Source organism: Polyodon spathula, chromosome 14 (assembly GCF_017654505.1).
Source record: "Polyodon spathula isolate WHYD16114869_AA chromosome 14, ASM1765450v1, whole genome shotgun sequence".
NCBI lineage: Eukaryota > Metazoa > Chordata > Actinopteri > Acipenseriformes > Polyodontidae > Polyodon > Polyodon spathula.
In genome coordinates, this window is record NC_054547.1 from 20,450,464 (window position 1) to 20,477,417 (window position 26,954).

A 26,954-nucleotide genomic window follows, 5' to 3' on the forward strand; every position below is an offset into this window, starting at 1 on the left:
GTGTTCAGTGAGTTGAGTACGGGATTAGAGACAGAGGTAGAAATAATAAGAATAATAGTAATTGAATAAAAAAATAGAAGCTCACCGCGTTTGTTTGTTAGTCCATTGTTTGTTTAAGCGTTAGTCCATTTTGTTAGTCTGTTTATTTTGGCTACAAGTACCATGTCCTGTGTTTTTGTTTGTTACAACCTTTTTATTTACTGTTCTGGTAATTTATAAGAACATAAGAAAGTTTACAAACAAGAGGAGGCCATTCGGTCCATCTTGCTCGTTTGGTTGTTAGTAGCTTATTGATCCCAGAATCTCATCAAGCAGCTTCTTGAAGGATCCCAGGGTGTCAGCTTCAACAACTTTACTGGGGAGTTGATTCCAGACCCTCACGATTCTCTGTGTAAAAAAGTGCCTCCTATTTTCTGTTCTGAATGCCCCTTTGTCTAATCTCCATTTGTGACCCCTGGTCCTTTTTTCTTTTTTCAGGTCGAAAAAGTCCCTTGGATCGACATTGTCAATACCTTTTAGAATTTTGAACGCTTGAACTAGGTCGCCACATAGTCTTCTTTGTTCAAGACTGAACAGATTCAATTCTTTTAGCCTGTCTGCATATAATATGCCTTTTAAACCAGCCTTTTTAATCCACTCTTTCTAGAGCAGCAATATCTTTTTTATAGCGAGTTGACCAGAACTGAACGCAATATTCAAGATGAGGTCTTACTAATGCATTGTACAGTTTTAACATTACTTCCCTTGATTTAAATTCAACACTTTTCACAATGTATCCAAGCATCTTGTTGGCCTTTTTTATAGCTTCCCCACATTGTCTGGATTTTCTTGAGTCAACAAAAACTCCTAGGTCTTTTTCATAGATTCCTTCTCCAATTTCAGTATCTCCCATATCATATTTATGATGCACATTTTTATCTCCTGCATGCAGTACCTTACACTTTTCTTTATTAAATGTCATTTGCCATGACCTGCCCAGTTCTGAATCTTGTCTAGATCATTTTCAATGACCTTTACTGCTGCAACAATGTTTGCCACTCCTCCTATTTTGAATGCTTAGCCTGTCTGCATATGACATGCCTTTTAAATCCGGAATAATTCTGGTTGCTCTTCTTTGCACTCTTTCCAGAGCAGCAATATCCTTTTTGTAGCGAGGTGACCAGACTGAACACAATATTCAAGATGAGGTCTTACTAATGCATTGTACAGTTTTAACATTACTTCCCTTGATTTAAATTCAACACTTTGTGTTGTGTTTTAATGTTGGTGTATAGTCATTGGTACACGGGATATAAACGGGTCTGTTTAACACAAGTGTTTAAAATATATATTTGTATTAGGCACAAGGATTGCACAGCACTTCACGTGGAAGTAAAAATTAATAATATGTGAGCACGGGAAATTGCACTTTATTAATTCACGCGTAGTTGTACCGCGACTCCAACTGAATGATTGATTAGCAATCGAGTCTCGGTACAGCTGCATAAAAGCTGCATGTTTTCACCCACTCAGAGTTGTGTGTTCGGTGTTTGGAGAATGGGATTGGAGATGGAGGTAAAAATAATAACAATAGTAATCGTTAAAAATAGAAGCTCACCATGTTTGTTTGTTTGTCCTTTGTTAGTTTAAGCATTAGTCCATTTTGTTTGTCTGTTTATTTTGGCTACCAGTGCCGTGTCCTGTGTTTTTGTTTGTTACGACCTTTTTATTTACTGTTTTGGTAATTCATTAAATGCTCAGCGAGACCATTCGCTCAACTCCACCTCTCTCTCTCTGTTTATTTCCTGGTTCCTGTTTCTGGTCTGACTTCCCCCACTCCGGCCGTCTTTCTGACAGTCCATTAAATGTTATTCTGTACGCAGATGCAGTGTTTTACAGGATTTGAAAGCATTTAGCAGCTTGATAATGTGGCTTATATTTAGACTTCTTTCTCAACAATTAATTGATTCAATTCTAACTTGACCCATTTGTAGTGAATTGATACTGTGAGTTCTATTTTTGTATTAACAGCCTTGGCATGTATGTTACTAATGAATGGTCTTGTAGAAAAGGGACTGCTTGTGACCGATAGACAGGCTTTTTAAGAAAAAAAAGGCCTGTTTTAACAACTACTTTACAGTGCTGTGCTTCAGATGTTCACTTAGAAGTCTGAGTCTTTTTTATTTTCTCCCTGGAGGTTTTCTCCATATTCATGAAACTAAAGATCTTGCATCCGAGAATGTTAATATTTATGAAAATCTCTGTCATGCTGACTACATTAGAAATTCTATTTAATATTAATATGTGCTGCAGCAAAACTGTGAAGTAACCTTTCCTTTCAGCCACTGTCAGTCAGCATCACCTACCTTCATTGTAATATTATGAGCCCACTATATTGTTTAAATGAATGAAATAGGTATTCTTAAAAGGGTGTTTACCAGGCATTTAACTTCAGACGTGTTGAAGAGTTGCACACATGCAATTAAGAATTAAGCTCATCTGGCTAAAAGGGATTTTAATCAAACTTCAACTTGTATTTATAAAATCAACTATAATACCCTTTTAACTGTGCATGGCTAGATGTGAAAAAATAATCACTGTTTAGCTTGTTTAAGCAGATACAAGTAGGCAATGCATGTATTACACGTCTCCATTTCCTCTCGTCACAGTGCTTAAAGGTAGCTCATTACTTTCGGTTAATAAAAAAAAAACATGCATTACCTGCCTTTCACCAAAATACTGTATTAACTGGTTCAGTATTCTTTCACAGAGACACTGTACATGCAATACATTTGTCCCAGAGGTAGATTTGAGTTACAGCTGTAAAACTAATGCAGTAAAGATGTTTTGTTTTTGTTTTTTCTCACGCTTTTACACTCGAAACTCAACATGTGTTGCTATCTTGACATTCCCTTAAATTGACTCCGCGACAACTGATCTGGGGGTCAGTTAACATGAAAGCACAGAAATAACATTAAGATTTATAATTTTCCACAATCCTGGAATACCAAATAATGAATAATGAAAACTTTTATTAAAAATCATTAAGAAAAATAAATAAGGGAGACCCGAGACTGAAAGTTTTGGGATAGGTGAGTAGACAAGCAACAGCTGGGCTACGCAGGCAATATTCCTTGTATACATCCTCCATAACTGACTACAGATCAGCAATCAGAGGAACAGTAAACCTGAGGGAGTGAACACTGATGGGCACTTCGAGGCAGCGAGACCCCTCATACGATGACAAATCGATGTTCCAGTGGAGGAGGACCTCTGTACAGCAGATGTTCCTGGGTGTTGGCCAGTGACTGGACCCGAATGCTAGGAACTATAACCCAGGCTCACATGAGGAACTACCCCAGCCAGCCAATATTAATATTTAATCTTACTGAACTAGCTTTCAGAAAGTTTGTGCTTATGTGAAAAAAGTACCTTTGTTTTTCAATATTAGTGTACGGTGTTCTTATTTCTGTTGTCATATGTGTGTTTGACTACAGTTTAAATACGCCCATAATCAAGCCCTACCCTTGTTTGACAAAACTGTATTTTGGTTAGCAACGTCTTCAATTTACAGTGGAACATGCTTTATGAGTATGCAATACAACATTACCACATGTTTCAAGAGCATCTAAAAATGTATACATGTGCGTAGGAGATAAAGTGCTTTGTGAATATGTCTTGTAAAGGTTATTTATTGTTGGCTTCTATATTCTTTCTGGCAAGAATATATTCTCCAAATTTAGCATTTTTAACATGTCTTACTATTGATATCCCAATTAGCCTGCAAAAACAGTTTGAGTAGGGAGGGCTATTCTAAAGGTTATACATTTGTAAATGTGGAGTGTCTCTTCTTTGGTGCAGTAAGAGGATGTAATTATGTGACATGTAATATTAGAAAGTACTTTTGTTTATATTGTATATACCACTGGACATACTCAACAAGGTTGAACCTAGCACTTGGGTGGGAACCCTCCATGGAAAATGAGGAGCTACAGAAAGTAGTGGGCAGTAGTATGGGGGGGGAGGGGGCACATTACTGCAGGGGGTTGTTGCTTTTTGTGGATGAGATGTTAAACCAAGGTCCTAGCTACACTATAGATGGAAAATATCCTATCGTGTACCCCTGATTCACAGATAAATTCTCTCCTCCTAATTCTCAAATCACTTGGGTGAAATTAGTCGATCGCCATTTAGGATTTATCATAATTTTGGTACACCTTAACCTGTGTATAACCTGTGTTAATTGGGCGAGGGGAGGAGCCGACAGCACAGCAGAACAACGCAGTTAAACGAGGCAGTCTTCCCAGCGACAGCGAGTGGGAGAAGTACAGCGTGGAAAAGTACAGAGCAGTTTCGAAGCAGAAAGGAGAAATTGCATCTTGAATTGCTTTAATCAGAAAACAGAGGACATTGGGGAAACACAGCCGCGTGTGTTTTTCTGATAACAAACAAGCTGAAACTCGGAGCAGCTGATTCAAATTCAGCGCCGTTTTGAGACACGGGCGAGGGGAGGAGCCAACAGCACAGCAGAACAACGCAGTTAAACGAGGCAGTCTTCCCAGCGACAGCGAGTGGGAGAAGTACAGGCGTGGAAAAGTACAGAGCAGTTTCGAAGCAGTTTGAAAGCAGGTTGACAGCTGCAGAAGAAACTAAACTTCAAAAAAAAAAAACCTCAACATGGTCTTCAAGCCAGTAATCTGTGACACCTGCTTGATGTGGGAAATCCAAGAAAACCCAGCGGAGCTAAACCAAGTGTGCGTAAAGTGCCGCGCGATCCAGGATTTGCATAAACTAGTAAGCATGCTAGAAATGGAGCTGGAAGAAGTGAGACAGCAACAAGATCTTGAGGAACTGGCACACCCACAATTCATGGAAGTCTGCATCACCCCTAACAGACTGAAAGCCACCAGGGAGATAGAAGGTCAGAACAGCTGGGTTCAGGTAGGCAGAAGCAGGGAAAAAAAGAAACTTCGTCAAACACAACCACCAGAAATCAAAACAACCAACAGATTTGAGTCACTTCAGAATTTTGATGAGCAGAACCAACAACAAGAGAATGAAAGGAACAACATCCAGGACCCTATTGACAGTGGTGACAAGACAGTAAAAAGAAGGGAGGTCATGATTGTTGGGGACTCCATATTGAGAAACACAGCAAGTTCAGTTCGCAGTTTGGACCCCCTTACTACAACAGTGTGCTGCCTTCCGGGAGCCTCGGTCAAGCACATCACTGAGAACGTGGACAGGCTCCTAGAACGAACAGGAGACGACCCGGTAGTAGTCGTCCACATCGGTACAAACAACATTGGAAGAGACAGACCAAAATCCCTGCAAAACAAATTCAGAGAGCTAGGAAGGAAATTAAAAGAGAAAACCAAAACTGTGGTATTTTCTGGTATACTACCCGCACCTTGCAAAGGACCATATGGACAGCTGGAAATAATTAATCAAAACGAATGGCTGAAGACGTGGTGCACACGGGAAGGCTTCACCTATCTTGATCATTGGACCACTTTCTACAACGAGGACTATCTGTATAGACGGGATGGACTGCATTTAAATAACAAGGGAACTAGTCTACTTGGAGAAAAGATCCTCGAGCAGGTTCAGAAGCATTTAAACTAGAAAGGAAGGGGGGAGAAATCAACAAAAAAACAGAAGGGAGACCGCATCAAAACAAGAACAACAACTCAGGTAAGACAACCATTAAATGTATTTATCTAAATGCTAGAAGTATCAGAAACAAAATTCTAGAACTTGAAGCTACTGCACTAACAGGTAACTATGATGTGATAGGTGTTACAGAAACGTGGTTATCTGAGAGTGATGGGGACGAATATAATATTTGTGGGTATACACTGTATAGGAAAGACAGGCAGGACAGAAGAGGAGGAGGGGTAGCGCTATACATAAGAAACAGTCTTGAAGCCCAGGTGTTAAACCTGGACAAAGAAAATAAAACCGAATCAATATGGGTCAGAATAACAGACAAAAATTCAAAGGGCATAATAATAGGAGCATGCTATAGACCGCCAGATTCAGACGGTGAGCACAATAATCTGTTATACAATGACATTAGAAATGTGTGTAGCAAAGGAGAAGCCATACTAATGGGGGATTTCAACTTCCCCCAAATAAAATGGGAAAACCCGGTGGGTAGCGCGAAGGATGAAATAGAAATGGTGGAAATGACAAATGACTGCTTCCTAACACAATTTGTGAAGGCACCCACTAGAGGGGAGGCATGCCTTGATTTAGTCTTTTCAAATAACGAAGATAGAATAACTAAAACAGAGGTCAGAGAACCACTGGCAAACTCAGACCACAACATGGTCTCATTTGAAGTGTTTTTTTAAATCCTCAAAAGTAAAGACTAAAGCTAAGGTTTACAATTTTAGAAAAGCAAACTATGAAGGTATGAAACAGAGACTAACAGAACTAGATTGGAGTAAAATAGAGAAAACACCCACAGAAAAAAGGATGGCTGTTCTTCAAAAACGTAGTACTAGAGGCGCAAAACAATTACGTCCCTAAAGTAGACAAATCTAAATGTAAAACTAAATTGCCAAAATGGTTTAATAGATCAATTAAAAAAAAATATTCAGCGAAAAAAGGCACTTTACAGAGCATTAAAAAAGGACCAAAAAGAAAGTACACAGAAAGAGTACACAGGAACTGCAAATGCAAGTCAAAAAGGAAGTTAGAAAGGCCAAGAGAGAAATAGAAATGAACATTGCTAAGGGAGCTAAAACCAATTCCAAAATGTTTTTCCAATATTACAACAGCAAGAGAACATTCAAAGAGGAGATTAAATATCTAAAGAGATACAAAATGGCAAAATCGTAGAGGAAGAAAAAAAAATAGCAAATATGTTAAATGATTACTTTTCACAAGTTTTTACAAAGGAAGATACTGACAACATGCCCCACATGTCATCCAGTTCCTATCCAGTTTTAAATAACTTTAGCATAACTGAGGCAGAAGTGTTAAAGGGACTAGGAGCTCTTAAAATAAACAAATCCCCTGGGCCGGATGAGATCCTCCCAGTAGTACTCAAAGAAATGAAAGAAGTAATTTACAAACCGCTAACCAAGATCATGCAGCAGTCTCTTGACACAGGGGTGGTACCGACAGACTGGAAAATTGCAAACGTAATAACGATGCACAAAAAGGGAAACAAAACTGAACCAGGTAACTACAGACCAATAAGCCTGACTTCTATTATATGCAAACTTATGGAAACTATAATAAGATCCAAAATGGAAAATTACCTATATGGTAACAGGGTCCTGGGAGACAGTCAACATGGTTTTAGGAAAGGGAGATCGTGTCTAACTAACTTGCTTGATTTTTTTGAGGATGCAACATCGATAATGGATAATTGCAAAGCATATGACATGGTTTATTTAGATTTCCAGAAAGCTTTTGACAAAGTCCCGCACAAAAGATTAATTCTCAAACTGAACGCAGTTGGGATTCAAGGAAACACATGTACATGGATTAGGGAGTGGTTAACATGTAGAAAACAGAAAGTACTGATTAGAGGAAAAACCTCAGAATGGAGTGTGGTAACCAGCGGTGTACCACAGGGATCAGTATTAGGTCCTCTGCTATTCCTAATCTACATTAATGATTTAGATTCTGGAATAGTAAGCAAACTTGTTAAATTTGCAGACGACACAAAAGTAGGAGGAGTGGCAAACACTGTTGCAGCAGCAAAGGTCATTCAAAATGATCTAGACAAGATTCAGAACTGGGCAGACACATGGCAAATGACATTTAATAGAGAAAAGTGTAAGGTACTGCACGCAGGAAATAAAAATGTACATTATAAATATCATATGGGAGATATTGAAATTGGAGAAGGAATCTATGAAAAAGACCTAGGAGTTTTTGTTGACTCAGAAATGTCTTCATCTAGACAATGTGGGGAAGCTATAAAAAAGTGTGACGGAAAGATGAGTTCTGGTGATAAATCTTCCTCCCAACCTGTGAGGGCGCTAAAGAACGGGAGGAGAAGTATCTGGAAGGGCTGGCCTGACAGTTCGTTTCCGGGTCAGGGAAGTGGGTCAGCCTGGAGGGAAGCGCGACTCTGTTGTAAGACCGTATTGATTTGAAAGGTAAACGAGAGGCAGCTGCAAGTAATAAGGCAGCTGCAACCGTTTACCTAGATATCATGCGGGATTACATATAGGGGCCAGGGTAACGCTGGTCTTTTCCTTCGTTTGGGTTAACGCTTGGAGAGAGAAGGAGCGAGAGAGGAGCTCTCGTTGTAAAGAGAACTGCGTGTTGTGTTTTGTTGTGTTTGTTTGTAATTGTCTGCGTTTTGCACCACCAGACAGTTAACTCACCTATCCGGAGCTGTCGACCAGGGTCAGCACAATCCGGATCACCACTGCACGGAACCGTCACGAAATACAGTGTCTTCACCCACCACAAGCACGTCTGCACTCACCCAGGACTGGTGACCGTGTGTTTGTTTTTGTTCGGGACTGTGCCCTATTATTGCTATCCCCGTGCTTTACACATTGTTGTGTATAGCCGGGGATTTATTATTTAACGGTCACCAGACCTGGATTATAAATAAAAGCACCTTTTCACTGGAAACTGTTGTCTGCCTGTCACTCCTGCATCGCATCACCGTTATACCTGTTCCCCTCCACTAGCCACTTTGCCACACGTGGTGTCAGAACACGGGACTATGGACCGCAACGCGCTGGCGGAGTTGCTGCAGGCACTGGAGACCAGACGGGATGCAGAGGAGAGACGGAGGGAGGAGCGCTATACGGCGCTCATTGAACGGGTAGGGCTGATCGTTGCTGCAGGAGCGACCCCTACCGGAACATCATTGATGTCGGCCCCGAAGGCACGGGCCATGAAAATGACGGCGGAGGATGATCCGGAGGCATTTTTGGTGGCGTTCGAGCGGCTGGCAACCGCGGCGGGATGGCCTCGGGAGTTCTGGGCAAGCCAGCTAGGACCTTGCCTGATCGGGGAAGCGCAGGCAGCTTACCAAGCCCTGAGCGACCAGTACGCCACTGACTATGACCTAGTCAAGCAGGCTATCCTCCGTCGTCTCAACATCACCGCGGAGACCCACCGGACGCGGTTCCGCGAGTACCGGAGAGCCCCGGAGACACGCCCCAGGGTGGTGGCACAGCGGTTGTGCGACCACATGGTCCATTGGCTGACCCCAGAGAAGAAGACCGCTCAACAAATGGGGGAAGCCATTGTGGTGGAACAATTCTGCCATGTGGTCGGCGCCGAAACTCAGGCGTGGGTACGGCGCCACAACCCTGACACCCTGGAGGAGGCGGTCAAATTGGCCGAAGATTTTGAGGACTCTTTGACGTCAGCCCGGGTCGGGATCCTGTCAGCCCCTGCCCTGCTCAGGAACCAACCTCTCCCTCCCTCTCCTCCAACACCACCACCATCACCCTCGGTCCCGGCACCCAGACCTCCCAGACCGCCGACCCCGTTGGGCCCCCTTGCCTCCCCCCCATGGAGACCGAGGTTAGCCCCCAGCTGGGGTAGAGGTGTTGCCCCTGCCCCGTTGCCCTACCAGCAGCGGGACAGATATTTAACCTATGCCCCCTCTGTCCCTCCACTCTGTTTTAGGTGTAACCAGCCAGGACATAGGGCCAGGTCATGCCCCGCTGCTATGGAGTGTGACGTGGCTGCATGCAACTGGACACCTGGAACGGGTAAGCAGGGGGAAAACGGTTGGGAGGGGCCCTGTCTGATTGACGTGGTTTTAGGGAATGTGAAAACCCACGCGTTAGTGGACACAGGGTGTGAGCAAACCTTGATCAGGACAGCTCTCTTGGGCGGTATGTCGTGGCGGCCACAAGGTCAGGTGGCCATCTCCTGTATCCATGGAGACACGGCGGCATACCCCACCCTAAAAGTATATTTATCGGTAGGACCGATAAAACGTCACCTTGTAGTCGGGGTGGCGGAAAGGTTGCCGCACCCAGTTATTCTGGGCCGAGACTGGCCAAAATTCAAAGAATTGGTGCAAATAATGGCAGTCTCAGCCACACACGTAAACGTGGCAGAAAAAGGGAAAAAGGAACGGATTGGTGATGTGTTTCCTTTTCATCCTGAAATGTTTTCCCCTCTGTTCCGTCCTAGAAAAACAAATAAGGAGAGACGGACCGCGAAATGGGAGGGAGCGTCTTTGAGACAAGGCTGGGGTCTGGTGGGAGAGTGCTGTAATGGTAACAAACGCCAGTCGAAGGGAGTGGGAACGCAGTGCGACCGAGAGAGCGAGGTTACTGGGCCGACTAGGGCAGAGGTTATTCCAGCCCCTCTCAATATACCGGACCCGTGGTACTCAAGCGCGGACCTAGTGTGGGGCCAAAAGAACGACCCGTCACTGGTGCACGCTTGGGGGCAGGTCCGGTCCATTGAAGGTAAGGATGTTGATGGCGCTGGGCCGCTAGTATATCCACATTTCAGTATAAAGGGGCAATTACTATATAGGGTAAACCTAGCCGCGGGCACAGGACAGCCTGTAACACAATTATTGGTTCCCCCGTCTTGTCGGACCGAGGTCATGAGGCTGGCGCATGATATCCCTTTTGCGGGGCACCTCGGAGCCGAGAAGACGAGGGAGCGGATATTGGCTCGATTCTATTGGCTCGGTCTTCATACTGATGTGTCGAAATATGTAGCCACATGCCCAGACTGCCAGCGAGTAGCGCCAGGTCGAGTGCGCCCCGCTCCTTTGGTCCCACTGCCGATTATTTCCACTCCGTTCGAGCGCATTGCAATGGACATAGTGGGCCCTTTGCTACCTTCTGACTCTGGGTATACGCATATATTAGTAGTGGTGGATTATGCAACGCGATACCCAGAGGCAGTTCCATTGAGGTCCACTAGTGCAGCTGCAATAGCCACCGAGTTAGCGCAGATTATGGCTAGAGTAGGGATCCCCAAGGAGATTTTGACTGATCACGGAACCAATTTTTTGTCCAATACGTTACAGCAGGTGTACAAAATATTAAAAATACGTCCCATCAGGACGTCCGTTTATCATCCACAATCGGACGGTTTGGTTGAACGTTTTAATCAGACCTTAAAGTCGATGCTGAGGCGATTTGTAACACAGGAGCAGAAACATTGGGCATCGCTTCTTCCCTACCTCCTTTTTGCGGTGAGAGAAGTGCCGCAGAGTTCAACGGGGTTCTCCCCCTTTGAGCTCCTGTACGGCCGGCAGCCTCGCGGCATTCTCGACCTGCTGAGGGAGGGGTGGGAGGAGCACAAAGGCTCGTCTAAAAATGTAGTGAAGTATGTGCTCCTACTACGAGATCGGCTGGATTTGGTCGGTCGTTTGGCCCAAGACAACCTCAGATCGGCTCAGCACCGACAACAGCAGCATTACAACAAAAATGCACGGATTCGAACCTTTCGACCAGGGGACAAGGTAATGCTGCTACTTCCCTCATCTGAATCGAAACTGTGTGCTAAATGGCAGGGGCCGTATGAGGTGATTCGGGCTATAGGGAAAGTAAATTATGAAATTAGACAGCCCGATCGCCGAAATGAACGTGAAATTTATCATGTCAATTTATTAAAGCCCTGGCAGGCAAGGGAGGTCTTATTTATAGCCCCAGGCAATATGGAGGATGATTTAGGTCCCTGTCCAGAGACCCCGAGCACAAGAGCGATTTCTATGGGGGAACAATTGGTTCCGGATCAGCAAAGAGAGCTGCGTAAGCTTATTGAGGAGTTCAGCGATGTTTTTTCTGACGTGCCCGGCAGGACTAACTTAGTTGAATATGACATTATCTCTCCACCAGGTGTCACAGTGCGAGAGAGACCGTACCGGATCCCGGAAAGTCGACGAAGTGGCGTTCGCAAAGAGGTATGGGATATGCTCGAGCTTGGGGTGATTGAGCCTTCCAGGAGCGAGTGGTGCAGTCCGATCGTCATAGTGGCTAAGAAAGACGGCACCAACCGCTTCTGTGTGGATTTCAGAAAGGTGAACGCTATTGCTAAGTTCGATGCATATCCCATGCCTCGGGTCGACGAACTTTTAGACAGACTGGGAAAAGCGAGGTTTATTTCCACTCTGGACCTGACGAAGGGATATTGGCAAATCCCTTTAACCCGCAGCTCCAGAGAGAAAACCGCATTTTCAACACCAGAAGGGCTGTTCCACTTTAAAACCATGCCGTTTGGGCTACATGGTGCGCCCGCTGCCTTTCAGAGACTGATGGACCAGGTTTTACGCCCACATCATGAATATGCAGCAGCGTATATTGATGACGTGGTGATTTACAGCTCCACCTGGCGAGAGCATTTGGCTAGGGTTGCAGCCGTTCTTCAGTCTCTAAGGGCAGCCCGGCTGACAGCTAACTTGAGGAAATGTGCGTTTGCCAAAACAGAGACTCAATATTTGGGATTTTTAATGGGGAATGGAAGGGTGAGACCTGTAGTCACCAAAATCCAGGCTTTGGTTGATGCAGCGATCCCCAAAACCAAGACTCAGGTGAGGTCACTACTGGGCTTAGCCGGTTATTACCGCCGCTTCATCCCCGAGTACGCCACAGTGGTTAACCCGTTAGTCGACCTCACCAAAAAGAGTGCTCCAAATTTAATTAAATGGTCAGCTGAGTGTCAGGGAGCGTTTGATACTATTAAGCGTACACTTTGCCAGGCCCCCACTCTTATCACACCAGATTTCACCAAGAGATTCATCCTCCACACCGACGCATCGGATGTAGGTTTGGGTGCAGTCTTGTCCCAAAAAGTAGCTGGAGTAGAGCACCCGATATTATACCTCAGTAAAAAAATGTTACCTCGGGAACGCAACTACTCCGTAGTCGAAAAAGAGTGTTTGGCCATTAAATGGGCTACTCACTCTTTACGATACTACCTGCTGGGACACTCATTTGATCTGGTCACAGACCACGCCCCACTCAAGTGGTTAAGCACAATGAAGGACAGCAATGCCCGGATAACTCGGTGGTATCTGGCATTGCAGCCCTTCATGTACCACATGGTACACTGTGCGGGGAAAGACCACCAAAATGCGGATTATTTTTCCCGGGAGGGGGGAGTAATGGGGAAGGTAGATTTAGCCGAGTGTTCCTTCGGCTCCACTCTGAGCGGTGGGATATGTGACGGAAAGATGAGTTCTGGTGATAAATCTTCCTCCCAACCTGTGAGGGCGCTAAAGAACGGGAGGAGAAGCATCTGGAAGGGCTGGCCTGACAGTTCGTTTCCGGGTCAGGGAAGTGGGTCAGCCTGGAAGGGAAGCGAGACTCTGTTGTAAGACCGTATTGATTTGAAAGGTAAACGAGAGGCAGCTGCAAGTAATAAGGCAGCTGCAACCGTTTACCTAGATATCATGCGGGATTACATATAGGGGCCAGGGTAACGCTGATCTTTTCCTTCGTTTGGGTTAACGCTTGGAGAGAGAAGGAGCGAGAGAGGAGCTCTCGTTGTAAAGAGAACTGCGTGTTGTGTTTTGTTGTGTTTGTTTGTAATTGTCTGCGTTTTGCACCACCAGACAGTTAACTCACCGGTCCGGAGCTGTCGACCAGGGTCAGCACAATCCGGATCACCACTGCACGGAACCGTCACGAAATACAGTGTCTTCACCCACCACAAGCACGTCTGCACTCACCCAGGACTGGTGACCGTGTGTTCGTTTTGTTCGGGACTGTGTCTGTATTATTGCTATCCCCGTGCTTTACACATTGTTGTGTATAGCCGGGGATTTATTATTTAACGGTCACCAGACCTGGATTATAAATAAAAGCACCTTTTCACTGGAAACTGTTGTCTGCCTGTCACTCCTGCATCGCATCACCGTTATACCTGTTCCCCTCCACTAGCCACTTTGCCACAAAAAGGCTAACAAGATGCTCGGATACATTGTGAAAAGTGTTGAATTTAAATCAAGGGAAGTAATGTTAAAACTGTACAATGCACTTGTAAGACCTCATCTTGAATATTGTGTGCAGTTCTGGTCACCTCGCTATAAAAAAGATATTGCTGCTCTAGAAAGAGTGCAAAGAAGAGCGACCAGAATTATTCCGGGCTTAAAAGGCATGTCATATGCAGACAGGCTAAAAGAATTGAATCTGTTCAGTCTTGAACAAAGAAGACTACGTGGCGACCTAATTCAAGCATTCAAAATTCTAAAAGGTATTGACAGTGTCAACCCAAGGGACTTTTTCAGCCTGAAAAAAGAAACAAGGACCAGGGGTCACAAATGGAGTTTAGAAAAAGGGGCATTCAGAACAGAAAATAGGAGACACTTTTTTACACAGAGAATTGTGAGGGTCTGGAATCAACTCCCCAGTAATGTTGTTGAAGCTGACACCCTGGGATCCTTCAAGAAGCTGCTTGATGAGATTTTGGGATCAATAAGCTACTAACAACCAAACGAGCAAGATGGGCCGAATGGCCTCCTCTCGTTTGTAAACTTTCTTATGTTCTTATGTTCTTATGTCATCCCATCATCCCATGTACATACCGCAGATATTGCTCAATTTCAACAGCAATGTTTTATATTAATAAATAGTAGTTCCTAAGTACACTCTTCATTTTTTGATTTTGAAGTTGATAAATGATTTGTATGCTGGCTCTTTTTATTTTGCACAGTTTGAGCAGACAGAACTGCTCTTCTGCACTTTGCTGAAACTGCACAAGATGACTTATCAATGAGAGACACCCTGCACACATTGTATTAACTTAGGAAAAAAAGGCTTCAGTTTTTCAGTCCCTGTAAACAAGTGGAGAGCATTCCTACAACTATAGGGGACTATTAATATGTACTAAAATAAACATGCTCACCTTTTAATGAGGTCAGAAGGCGTATTACCATAGTTAACCCGAGCCAGTACTCTCAGCACAGTATAGAAACCAGGACCACAGGACACAGTTAAGTGGAGACAGAGGGAAGGAGACAGAGAGCGGTGAGAGTATGGAATGAGCTACCTAGTCTTGTTGTTGAGCCTGAATCACTGGGATCCTTAAGACCCAACTTGATAAAGCTCTGAGATCAATCAGTTGCTGGGAACCGGGTGAACTTAAATTGGCCGAATGGACTCCTCTCATTCATACATTTTCTTATGTTCTTAAGTTGTTATGCCAGAACTTGCACTTAAAATTAATTGCTCAGTTTCTCTATAAAGAAGGTGAAATAGTAAGAAAGCAAAAAAATAAATTAAATAAATAACAGCAGTGACCACAGCCATGAATAGCATTTTTCATTGTTGATTTTTATCAGCAAAAGGTTAGTAACTGCACTTTCTGTTTATTTTTCCATCTTTATTTCCCTGGGGTCTGGGCTACAGCAGCTGTGACCTTTCCTGTAGATGGTATCTTCCAATGATTGGCAGACACTGTGCAGTGGACTGTAACAGACTAAAGCACTCCTTGGTCTATAGAGTACAGCAGATAAGGGAATGAGCTCCTGCCCTGCACTGCTGACCCATGGAACCTTGCTGGTTCAGGGTTTTTTTCTTCTCTTCCATTTGAGCTTATAATCTTTTGCATTGATCATGTTCTTCTGTCTGTGTGTCACACTCACAAATCAATCCCTTGATTTTGTATATTAACCAAACCTTTATCGTACACTCCTAACCACCTATAGACATTTCAAATTGCATTTAGATATAATCCCATTTACTGCTCAATTTTCTAAAAACATTTTTAACCTTCTGCATGTATTGTGTGAATATGAGGAACCTCCGCACCTGGGCACACTGTTTTAGCTTAATTTCATTTCCCCACTGTTTTAGCTTAATTTCATTTCCCCACTGTTTTATCTAATATGAGCACCTTCTAAAAACATGTTATGCTTGTCAAGTAAACAGAAAACCAATTTGTTTTTGTAAGGGGGGGGAGGAATTTTAAATTCAATACAATGTTGTTGGAGGGCTGCCTTTAAAAATGAAATGAAGATTGCATGTGTAACATTAAATCAGAATCACCAATTTATTCTGTGTGGGTGTTCGCTAATTCCGTTCTCAATTTTAGTATTGTGTTCCCACATCCTAAATTGTGTGTGGGATTACAATTTGAATCTGTTCTGGAACAGCAGCAGTAGGTACCCTGGTGAAGTTGTAACAATAACCTTGAAAATGTGGAACCCAATTATCATGGCTCTTTGTTTTTGGTAATTGATAGGTTATTTGTATGCATCTTCAGTTACAATGTAATGGATTAGACAAACAGGCCTGCAGTCTACACAGTTATGAGAACATTGTTTCTAGGTAAGTTTATTAGAGCAGAACTGTCATTAATCCGAAACAACACAAGGCATTCTTTAATAAAAAATATAACACAGAAAAGTATCGTAGTTCTTCCACGAATGAGGATAGTTGACGTTAATGTTGTATTCTGTTTATATAACAAGTAAGTTGTTTATAAAAGAAAGTATATTTAAACATATACTTACTAGCTGATACAGATACTGGCCTGCCTTTGATTAAGCTCTGCATCTCTGCATCTGTATAGCAGCGCAATGTTGTTTCTAAGGGTTCGATTAGCCCAGTCATGTGGTCTTTGGATTTGAATAATGCAAGATAGATTCAATAAGAAAAATATTCTCTTAGGACCACCGACCAAGAAAACATTATTCAGTGCTAGATATTGCAAAGATGCTGTTTAAATGTTATAAACCTTTGGTAAAAATCAAATAACTCCTGTTGACAACAGTATACAAGGTATAGAGGAGTTTGTTAGTTGGCTGTAAAATGATTATAATTTTTACCACTAGGAATCATATTATTAGGAAGCACCTATACATACTGTAGATTAATAGATAAATAAATATTTAAGAAATACAACCTGTCCTGGAAATAATTCGCATTAGAGGGGTTAGTAAATTGAGTGAATTGCAATGTAACTGCAGTTTAAATTATTGTAAAAAATAACCATCTACTCTGAAGACAAGGGTTTTTTCAATTTTCACGTGAAAAACTTCAGAAGAAATAAGTAACTACTAGATGTTGCCTTTCATAACAAAAGAATTGTATTTTGAATGATCGTACAATGAAAAAGGATAATAGGAATACAGACAGTTTGAGTTTCAAGACATGTGTTTACTCTGGCTGCTACAGTACAAATAAAAGAAAGCATATGCACTGCTACATGTTGTGTTTGCATAATGAATACAATTGTATTGGAAATATTTTGGCAGAGAAACATATATATAATATGATCAGATGAAATTGGATAATTTCATTTAGCCTGGTAATACCGTGATAGCATAGGATGTTAGTTAAAGATCCTGCCCCTGCTTTAAAGATTGTGTTAATTTTGCTGAATGAAATTGTATAACACTGCACTTAAACACATGTGTGACTCTTGCTTGCCAGCCTGATAATTGGCTACCCATGGAGAATCTCTCAGTTAAATGGCAACACTGGTGCTCAATGTGGGCAAAACACAGAATTAAATGTAAAGCTTTAAATGTGCATTGATTGGCTGCAAATAATCAAATAAGTCTCTCTATTTTTTTGCTACCGTGTTTACTAAATGCAGTAAACATTTAATAGTGTTTCATTTTTGTTGGTATTTTGTATCTCAACCAACATACCCTAATAACTTTTTTTTTCTGACAGTGGTGTTTTTAAAGCCAACGATTGATGTGACTGTTTGAGCAAATCAAAAAAAAAATACATGTCCCTTTTATTATTATAGTTTTAGCCTTGTGTTCATTGTGATTGAATTTTGTTCCCTGAGGTTAATTGGGTTTTTCAATAAATATCAAACTCATGGAAAGCAGAGTGCATTACTTCGGTATATCTCTGTCTTTGTATTGTTCACATTCACAATTTGGAAATTAAATGGCAACACTTTTTATACATGTTTTGCTTTATCAACTGTATGACTGAAGGAGGTTATAAAAAACATCTCAAGCAACGCAGCGCCTTGGATGAAATGGAAAGAGAGTAATGAATCAATCCACCCTCTTTGTGGTGGCACATAGCTTGTTAAATTGTTCTGTGTCCGTTCAATAAATTCCAATAGAGATACACATTGAGGGGTCATCCTAAAAGTAGGGTGTGTTTTCACAGGTTCCAATAGAGTGTTTGTCAGGGTGGGTAAGGATATAATATTGTGCTTTATTTACTGTGAATGCCAAACATTCAGAAGTAGTGGAGATAAAGGGAATTTAAAGTGATTGTTGTGCACAGAATTCCACAACTCTTACAGGTGATGCACTTATATTCGTTATAGAAATCTCAAATCTCCAGTTTTGAAAGAAATGCGTGTTATATATAGTTTGCTTGTATTTTTATTTAAGAATGTTTGTAACCCATGTTTTTATAGGGCTGCTCTCGCTTGATTGTTACTTTCAGCCAGTATAAAATGTTTTGACCCAGAAGTTACTGCTAGGGGATATCCTATTTTTTTAATTTATTTATTTTTTTAATTTAGTTGTCGCCAATTTTTTTACCATGGTTTTTGCCCCTATTTAGTAAGCCCAATTATTATCTGTTTCCTCTGCTCACCGCTCGCAACCCCCCTCCCCCCGTCGACTCATGAAATGATGGCTGGAGCGCGCATCCTCCGAAACGTGCTCCTGCCAATCCATCATTTTACACACTGCGGATCCACAGCGAGGCCACCAGACCTATAGTGCCGGAGGACAACACAGATCTGCCGGCTCTACTGCAGAACCACAGACGCTCTATCGGCCACAGGGGTCGCTGATGAGCCTTGAGCCGTCGATTCACCTAAGCCCTCCCTACCCGGGCACCGGTCAACCAGTTGTGCACCGCCTCCTAGGAACTCTCTGACACGGTCGGTTGCGCCCTATAGCCTGGATTCAAAATTTCAATTTCCAGGCTATAGGGCACATCCTGCACTCCCGGCGGAGCGACTTTACTGGATACACCACACAGGAGCTCGGGAAAGTTCTATTTTATCCAGATGTGGACAGGAATTAAGTCTTGCTTTAAGAGATACAACAGAGGTGACAATGCTAATGTTATTGGAATATGAATTTCACAAACAGGGCTATAACAGCTTGTGGCAGGTTGACTTGTGGGTGACGTCAGACCAGTAAGAGAAGAGACACACAGCAGGCAAGTACTGTGGGGCGAGATGCAGATGCACTTTGTTTCTTTATTAAACAAAGCACTTTTCAAAATAAACAGTATGTTGGCCAAAACAAACAGGCAAAATCCAAAACAGAGCGAACACAAAATAAGTATCATGCTGGCAATTGCAGAGGAAGAAGAAAATGGGCTCCCCTCCCCAAACATTCATTTAACCCTTATTTATAAACATCAAACATACCAAATCAAGTGTTTAATATTGAACTATATTTAACATTAGAACCGGAGAGATTTCGGACTACATACAACCGCCGCACCAGCAAAATGTACGGCTCCATTTTAAAACGGCTTCGATATGAAAATGAAAAACAAACAATCGGATGCAACTTAATATTTTTATTTATGAACATCATACATAACATTTTCAGAGCAGAAACTACATATATACATTGAAAATTAAACTTCTTTCTTATTTTTTTCAAAAAGACCACAAGGACATAAACATGAAAAACTTTAATAAAATATACTTTATGCAAAAAAACTGATGCGTAAACAAGTGTAGAAAGCAGTACACACATATACAATTATAAAACATAAATAACTAGTTATAAAAATAGCATAAAAAATATAACAACTTATGCAACATGAAAGCACTTTGAGTGAAACAGAGATCAAAGACTCAGTCTGTCTCTTCAGAATTCTATCACAGCTTTCTCAGTACAATCTAAGCTGAGTACATGCTTTTCAACTGTACCAGTGCATTTGCCACAGACTGCCTTTTCACAACAGGTGCAAAAATCAAAAGTTCTGTTTTTATTGCATTTAGCAACCTGGCATTGTCTCTTATCTTTGTCTCTCATTGTCTCCATTTGCCAGTTGGTGCAGCACTGGTTGAAAGTTGAGGTGCATTTGCCAGCCGGCTTTTGCATCTTTTATCAAAATGTTTCTGCTGTAGCTCCAGGGCTAGCTGCAAAATGAAGTCCCTCCGAGTGATTGTATTGCCTGTGCACTCCTTTGTAAGGAATAACTGACATTATTAACTAAAAAAACAATATAAATGAAGTAAAAAAATGTGTCTATTGCTGTAATACAAGAATAGAACTGTTTGAAGAAAGCAGAGACAAATGCTTTGGATCACAGAGCATGAAATCGCTGCACAGAAAAATGGCTGCAATCACTTTTGAATAACATAGAACACGCCCCTATAATGACATAATTTAAGACACGTCCCCACTATACCTGGGTACGTGGCAATTTTCCAAGCCTCACAAACATTCCTTTGCATCTTGTTATCTCTGAGATTCTCCCCCCCCCCCCCCCCCCCCCCCCCCCCCCGTGCAACCAAGCAGAGCAGAACAAGGACCTCCCCCTCACAAATGCACATATTTGCTCTCCCTTTAGTCAATCTACAATTTATTGAGACAGACCCTGCATTCCAAAATATCCCACCTAAATTTTGTACTCAATATCCCTCCATTGAAAGTACCATACCTTCCAAATATTCTAACAATATGAGTTTGGACTACGACATTTCCTTACAGTCCTGAACTCAAAAACCCAAAATACCACTCCTAGCTTCTTTGTTCAATTTGTAACAGAAAATAACATACTATAAAAGAATAATCAGTTCTAACACAAAAACTATTACAAAATTCCTTACAACCCCCCCCCCCCTTAGATACTCTTTAATCTTGAAGGAAATAAGAGTATCTGTACCATTTTCATTATATAGAATTCATAGAACGTAATAGTTTTTGTAGAGTTCTGACTGTCAGTGTATTCCAACAGTGATTTTATATATATATATATATATATATATATATATATATATATATATATATATATATATATATATATATATATAGTGGCTCTCAAAAGTGTTTACCCTCAATGTCAAAGCCCGGGCCTCAATCCAATTGAGAATATGTGGAAAGAGTTGAAAATTGCTGTTCACCAAAGGTCCCCACCCAACTTGACGGCGCTTGAGCAATTTTGCAAAAAAGAATGGGCAAAAATTGCAGTGTCCAGATGTGCAAAGCTGGTAGAGACTTATCCAAATAGACTCATGGCTGTAATTGCTGCCAAAGGTGCCTCTACCAAATATTTACTCAAGGGGGTTATTTTCTGTTTTGTATTTGTAATTCATTTAGAACAATTTGTAGATTTTACTTTTCACTTTGACATTATGGACTTTTTTTGTGTTGATCAGTGGCAAAAACTCCTAATTAAATCCATTCTGATGATGTCCAAGGGGGTGAATACTTTTGAGATCCACTGTGTGTGTGTGTGTGTATGTGTGTGTGTGTGTGTATATATATATATATATATATATATATATATATATATATATATATATAAACTTCCCAGCAACAACGTTCTGTTTTAGGTTGGAATTCCTATAATCAACAACTCCCTGAGATAAGTTTCTTTGCGTGGTCGAATTATTTCACTATGAATCATTCGAATAAGATATATAAACATCATCATTGTGATTACAAAATAGTTAAACTCAAAGTTATAGCTCCTTTAAACAAATAATCCCAATATGTATTCTTCTACAGAATTTCCAAATTTCCTTCATGTATGAATTCCTCAATTTTGTCTTGATGAGCATCCACTTTAACTTGTATTTCTGTTAAATGTACCTTTATCCCTTCTTGCTCTCCCAGTAGTTATTTCAATCTATCTATAATTTCTGGAAAGGGATTTACTTGAAGCTCATTAAAATCATAGGTGTGAGCAGCATGAATCATCATTTTCTTTGGAAGAGAGGGAAAATCATATTTCCCATGTACATATGTTTAACAGGTGTACACAAAAAGAAACATTCCTAATCATACAAACTTGATTGTCTATTACATAGTTCTTCAGATTAGTAGTAAAACAATATTTTCCATTACCTTGGTAAGCATAATTCAATACTAAACCAAAATTCATTCTCTGCACAGTTACTGCAATTACCTTCCGTAGAGTTAACATGCGTATTAGAAGATGACATAATACATCCTGACAATGTTTTTGTTGTAGATATCACTTCTGTTTTTACTTGATTAAATAATGAATAAAGTGAGGGAAAGCTATTTGAGAATGTGCATGGTAAATAAACAGACAGACAAGACAAGAGAGTAATAAGTAGAGTAATAAGATAAAAGAGAAAAGATTTGAAAGTAAAATAATGGTGGAAGGGACTTTTGGACAGTATTGAAAGTGTAAATGTATTGTTTTACAAGTTGTTAATGTGGACACCGTTTAAGGATGTAACTCTGGAAAGTGCAACAAAACTTTATCCATAGGAGGAAATGGAGTTACCAAGATCCATCCTAACTGTTTTTAAAATCTTACCCTGGCATTTTTCAATGGTGATTGAATGAGCACCAATGACTGGGAAGTGCTCTCTAAACAATGTAGACTCTGTCCATGATTTCAAAGTTTGTGCGTAAACGTTCAAAGGTATGGGTGACTCCATTGTTAAATAAGATGGTTATGGTTTTGACCATACTTGTGTTTTCCAGATCGTAAGAAACAGCTTGAAGCCTCCCTATTGCCCCACTTATGAGACCAGTGGCAATGTCAATGTTCTTGCTAAGCACCAGTCTGCAGCCTATTTTGACTCTACTATGGTAGTTTCCAGTCCAGCTGTATGACTGCAGTCAGCCTTGTAGGCATTCATTTTTGTCAGCACATTTCTCTGGGGCAGTCTACAGTCCATAAGATGAATGTCCTCTCCAGGCATACTATCAAGCACGGCAGTCTGGATCTGGTTACAGGTATCTACAGTAGGCATGATGCAGGTTGAGCCCTCGGGATGAAATAGCTTAGTGGCTATTTTTTTAAATTAGCAGTGGGAGAAAACCACTTCAGCAAGTACAGTAGAATCGGACGCTGTATCTACTATAGATACTAATGACAGCAAAAGAAAAACAAGGGAAATGCAGATTTTTTCTATTAAGCTGTCTTTGTATTAATGGATTTTATATTTTTAAACGCTGCGATAACAGTTCTTCTTGTGAAGCATACACACTAATTTGACAGAACAGGTGATTTATTTGCACTGTGCAGGACCTTATTTTCTCCCATTGGTGTTTCAGCGCCACAGCACTCACGGAAACGTCACCTGTGCACCTATTATCAGTGATTAAAGGCTGGTTTTCAACCAAACTGATTATCGCCTGCCAATACTGGATTGGTATAAGAAAAATGTGTTTTTAAAAAAGTAATTTCAGCTTTCAATCACTTAATATGCTGAAGATAATGTAAACAACACCAAGCTACAGACAGGAAGTCCCAAGCTTTAAACGTGTTACTGTTTATAAATAAGAACTCAGCTTTATTATGAATATTGTGTTATTACATTTTAAGCAACATACTACGATAGTGTTCATTATGGTCATTGTTTGTTTATTAGTTTTAAAATGTTTAGTAAAACATGACCTATTGTTTGACCTCGTTAGTACAACAGGCCTACTTTGCTAACGACATCTTCAGTCAGAGTTATAACCTAGTATAAATCTCCACATTTTTGTAAAATGACTTTACACTTATTTCTAAAGATGCAACGCGTTTCAGTAAATTAAAATGATAAACTTCACATCCCGCGCAGAGCGAGAACACCAACATAAAACACCATTAAATAGGGAAGAAATTGCAGGGGAGATGACGGGAGATTACACAGTTCCGATCAAGTGACAGTTTTCTTACCATTATTTGTAAATGCTTATTCACCATTACTACACCCTGTTAGAAAACTGACTTCCTTGCATTTCTTTAAATTATTCATCGTTTAATCATAAAATCACAATTTTCAAGATTAAATATGCTACTATACTCCTCTTGGGCTCTGCCATAATAGGGTCACACCACTGTGATACCGCGATCATTTGAGTTGTATTTAACGTGGTGTATATAGTGTTTTGAGGACAAATGACACTGAACATCAGAAAGTAGGCACTGTGAGATGAATGATCCTGCTTTTAGTTAAGGTTTGGTGCAAATAGCATATATCACATTTTGCATCATCTAAACTCTTCACATATATATATATATATATATAGATAGATAGATAGATAGATAGATATTCCCGATTGTGGAGCTGCATTTGTGCCATATAAAAATGTAAGAAATGTCATGTGTGTGTGTGTCCCTCTGTCTGCGGTTGTTAGTCCTATCCAGGTCTACGTTTATGCAGCATACAGCGCTGTGAACACAGTTTATATTTTCTGCACTCTTAAATTAAGGATAGTTCATACAGTAGTACAGCCAGGGAGGTCTGTCAGCCCCGTCAACTCACTCATATGTGTTTGTGGGGTGCTTTGAGCTCCCTATGAGATATCTGGATACAGATAAGCCCTGTATGAAGCTAATTTGATATGAATCATATGCAAAATTTGAAATGTACCTATGTTTTCACTACTAAACAATAATAATGAGAACATGTCTTTGAATTAAATTAGATAACTTTGTAACACCTCCCTGTGGGCCGAATGGCCTCCTCTCGTTTGTAAACTTTCTTATGTCTGTGCCAATATTCGCTTTATTGTTAAACTTATAATATGACATCAGGTGTCTTATTCTATTTATGATTTATTAAACTTAACCCTGTTATTTTGATTATTAAGTGGCTTACTTAATATAAAAGTCAAGGAGTTAACAACAAATAAACAATTTATTTGTCTGTGTGTGTTTAGGTTCAGCGCAGAAACTGAAAGTCATAAGTTTACACTTTGTTACATACAATGAGACATGATACTGATATCCATAGTAAGCCTTATCATTGGAAGAGCAATTACATTCAGAGTTTCACTTGTTTAAACTGTCTCCAACTTGCAGCTGCCCCTGATAATTATTTCTTAATTTTACTTTACAGCAAAACTGCCCTTTTAATAATTCTAAAATAAAACCAAACATAAAGTCACTGCTTACTGGAATCAGTCTATGTAACCTATACTTTACATAACAACACTAAACATTTGCACATAATCATATAACTTTTAAATAAAATCAGTTCAGTCTGTAATTTCACTAAGTCCAGATTTAGGCTTCTTCCAGTGTAGAACGCAATAATTCACAGTCACAACTGTCCACAAGCTCATTGAACATTTTAGTTGAAGGCCTTTTTTTAAATATAGCAAACTCTCTTTCTCAACTCCTGGTTTATTTAGTTACCCAACTCCTTAAGCTTTAGCTGAGTTTGGTTGGTTTCACTTGTCTCTGTGACTGGCTCTCCTGCACTGCTCTGCGCTGCTTGTCTGCTGAATCAGGAAGAGAGCATGCACTCATACACACACAGTCCTTTTGTGTTGGAAACTCTGACAGGAAGAGGTCTGGCAGACCCAAAGCCACAACAGAATCAGAAGACAAGTTTCTGAGAGTCAACAGCTTGCATGATAGGCGGCTCACAGGACAACAGCTTCAAGCACAGCTTAACACTGGTTGAAGTAAGAAAGTCTCAGTTTCAACTGTGAAGAGAAGACTTCGAGCTGCAGGTTTGACAGGTCGAGTGGCAGTAAGAAAGCTACTGCTAAGATGGCAAAATAAGAAAAAGGCTTGCCTTGGCCATGAAGCACCGCCAGTGGACTGCTGAAGACTGGAAGAAGGTCTTATGGACCGATGAATCAAAATTTGAAATCTTCGGTTCATCACGCAGGGTTTTTGTACGCCGTTGAGTAGGCAAAAGGATGGTTCCTCGGTGTGTGACACCAACTGTCAAACATGGAGGAGGAAGCATGATGGTCTGGGGCTCTGTTGCTGGATCTAGAGTCGGCGACTTGCACAGAGTGAGTGGCACCTTGAACCAAGACGGCTACCACAGCATTTTGCAGCGCCATGCAATACCCTCTGGTATACGCCTAGTTGGTCAGGGGTTCATCCTACAGCAAGATAATGACTCAAAACATACCTCCAGGCTATGTCAGAACTACCTTAGAAGAAAAGAACAAGACAGTAGGCTTCAAATCATGGAATGGCCAGCACAGTCTCCAGACTTAAACCCCATCGAGCTGGTTTGGGATGAACAGGACAGAAGGGTGAAAGCAAAGCAACCTACAAGTGTAACACGTTTGTGGGAACTTCTGCAACAGTGTTGGGAAGAACTTTCCAAACAATATTTGATTTCCATTGTAGAAAGAATGTCAAGAGTGTGTTCGGCTATTATATCTGCAAAAGGTGGCTACTTTGATTGAGTCAAAAATTTAGATTAAATTTTGTTAAACAAAATGATTCATGATTTCTTTTTTATCTCCAATTGTTTATTTGTTCTATGCTTTAATTTCACAGTACATGGAGACATTAAACTGCGTAAATTTCAATAACTGGAAAAATGGAGGTGTTCTAAAACTTTTGACCGGTAGTGTGTAATATATATATATATATATATATATATATATATATATATACCATTTTGTCTGGCGCAGGGGAGCGGAGTGGAATGAAAGAAAGAGCGGAGCAAAGAAAGAGCGGTGGATATTATTATGAGTGGTGAACGGAATTGTCACTGCTTCGCTCCGCTCACATTCTCTGAACACAACACAAATGCTTGCCGTTAAAATATATTGTCTTTAACACAGGATTTGCACAACACTGGAGAGTAGAAGTGAGTAAACTCTGTATCCCTTATATGAGAAGTGGGTAAACGATATATTGCCCAAATGCAAAGTGGGTAAATGCTGTTTACCTGCATATACCCTTGACGTACATCATTGAAAAAAACGCCAAAGAAAAGTTTAAAGTACCTGGTATTGCAAGGCAGTCTCCCATCCAAATACTAACCAGGCACGCATATTATTATTTTTCTTTTTAGCAGAGACACTTATCCAGGCCAATTTACAGTTATGACATACAGTACTAGTCAAAAATTTGAGTACACCTGTTTGAAACCAGGTTTTTCGTGATTATCTATGCTTTTAACTTTATAAACTTGTCTATAAACACTTAATATTTCATTATATG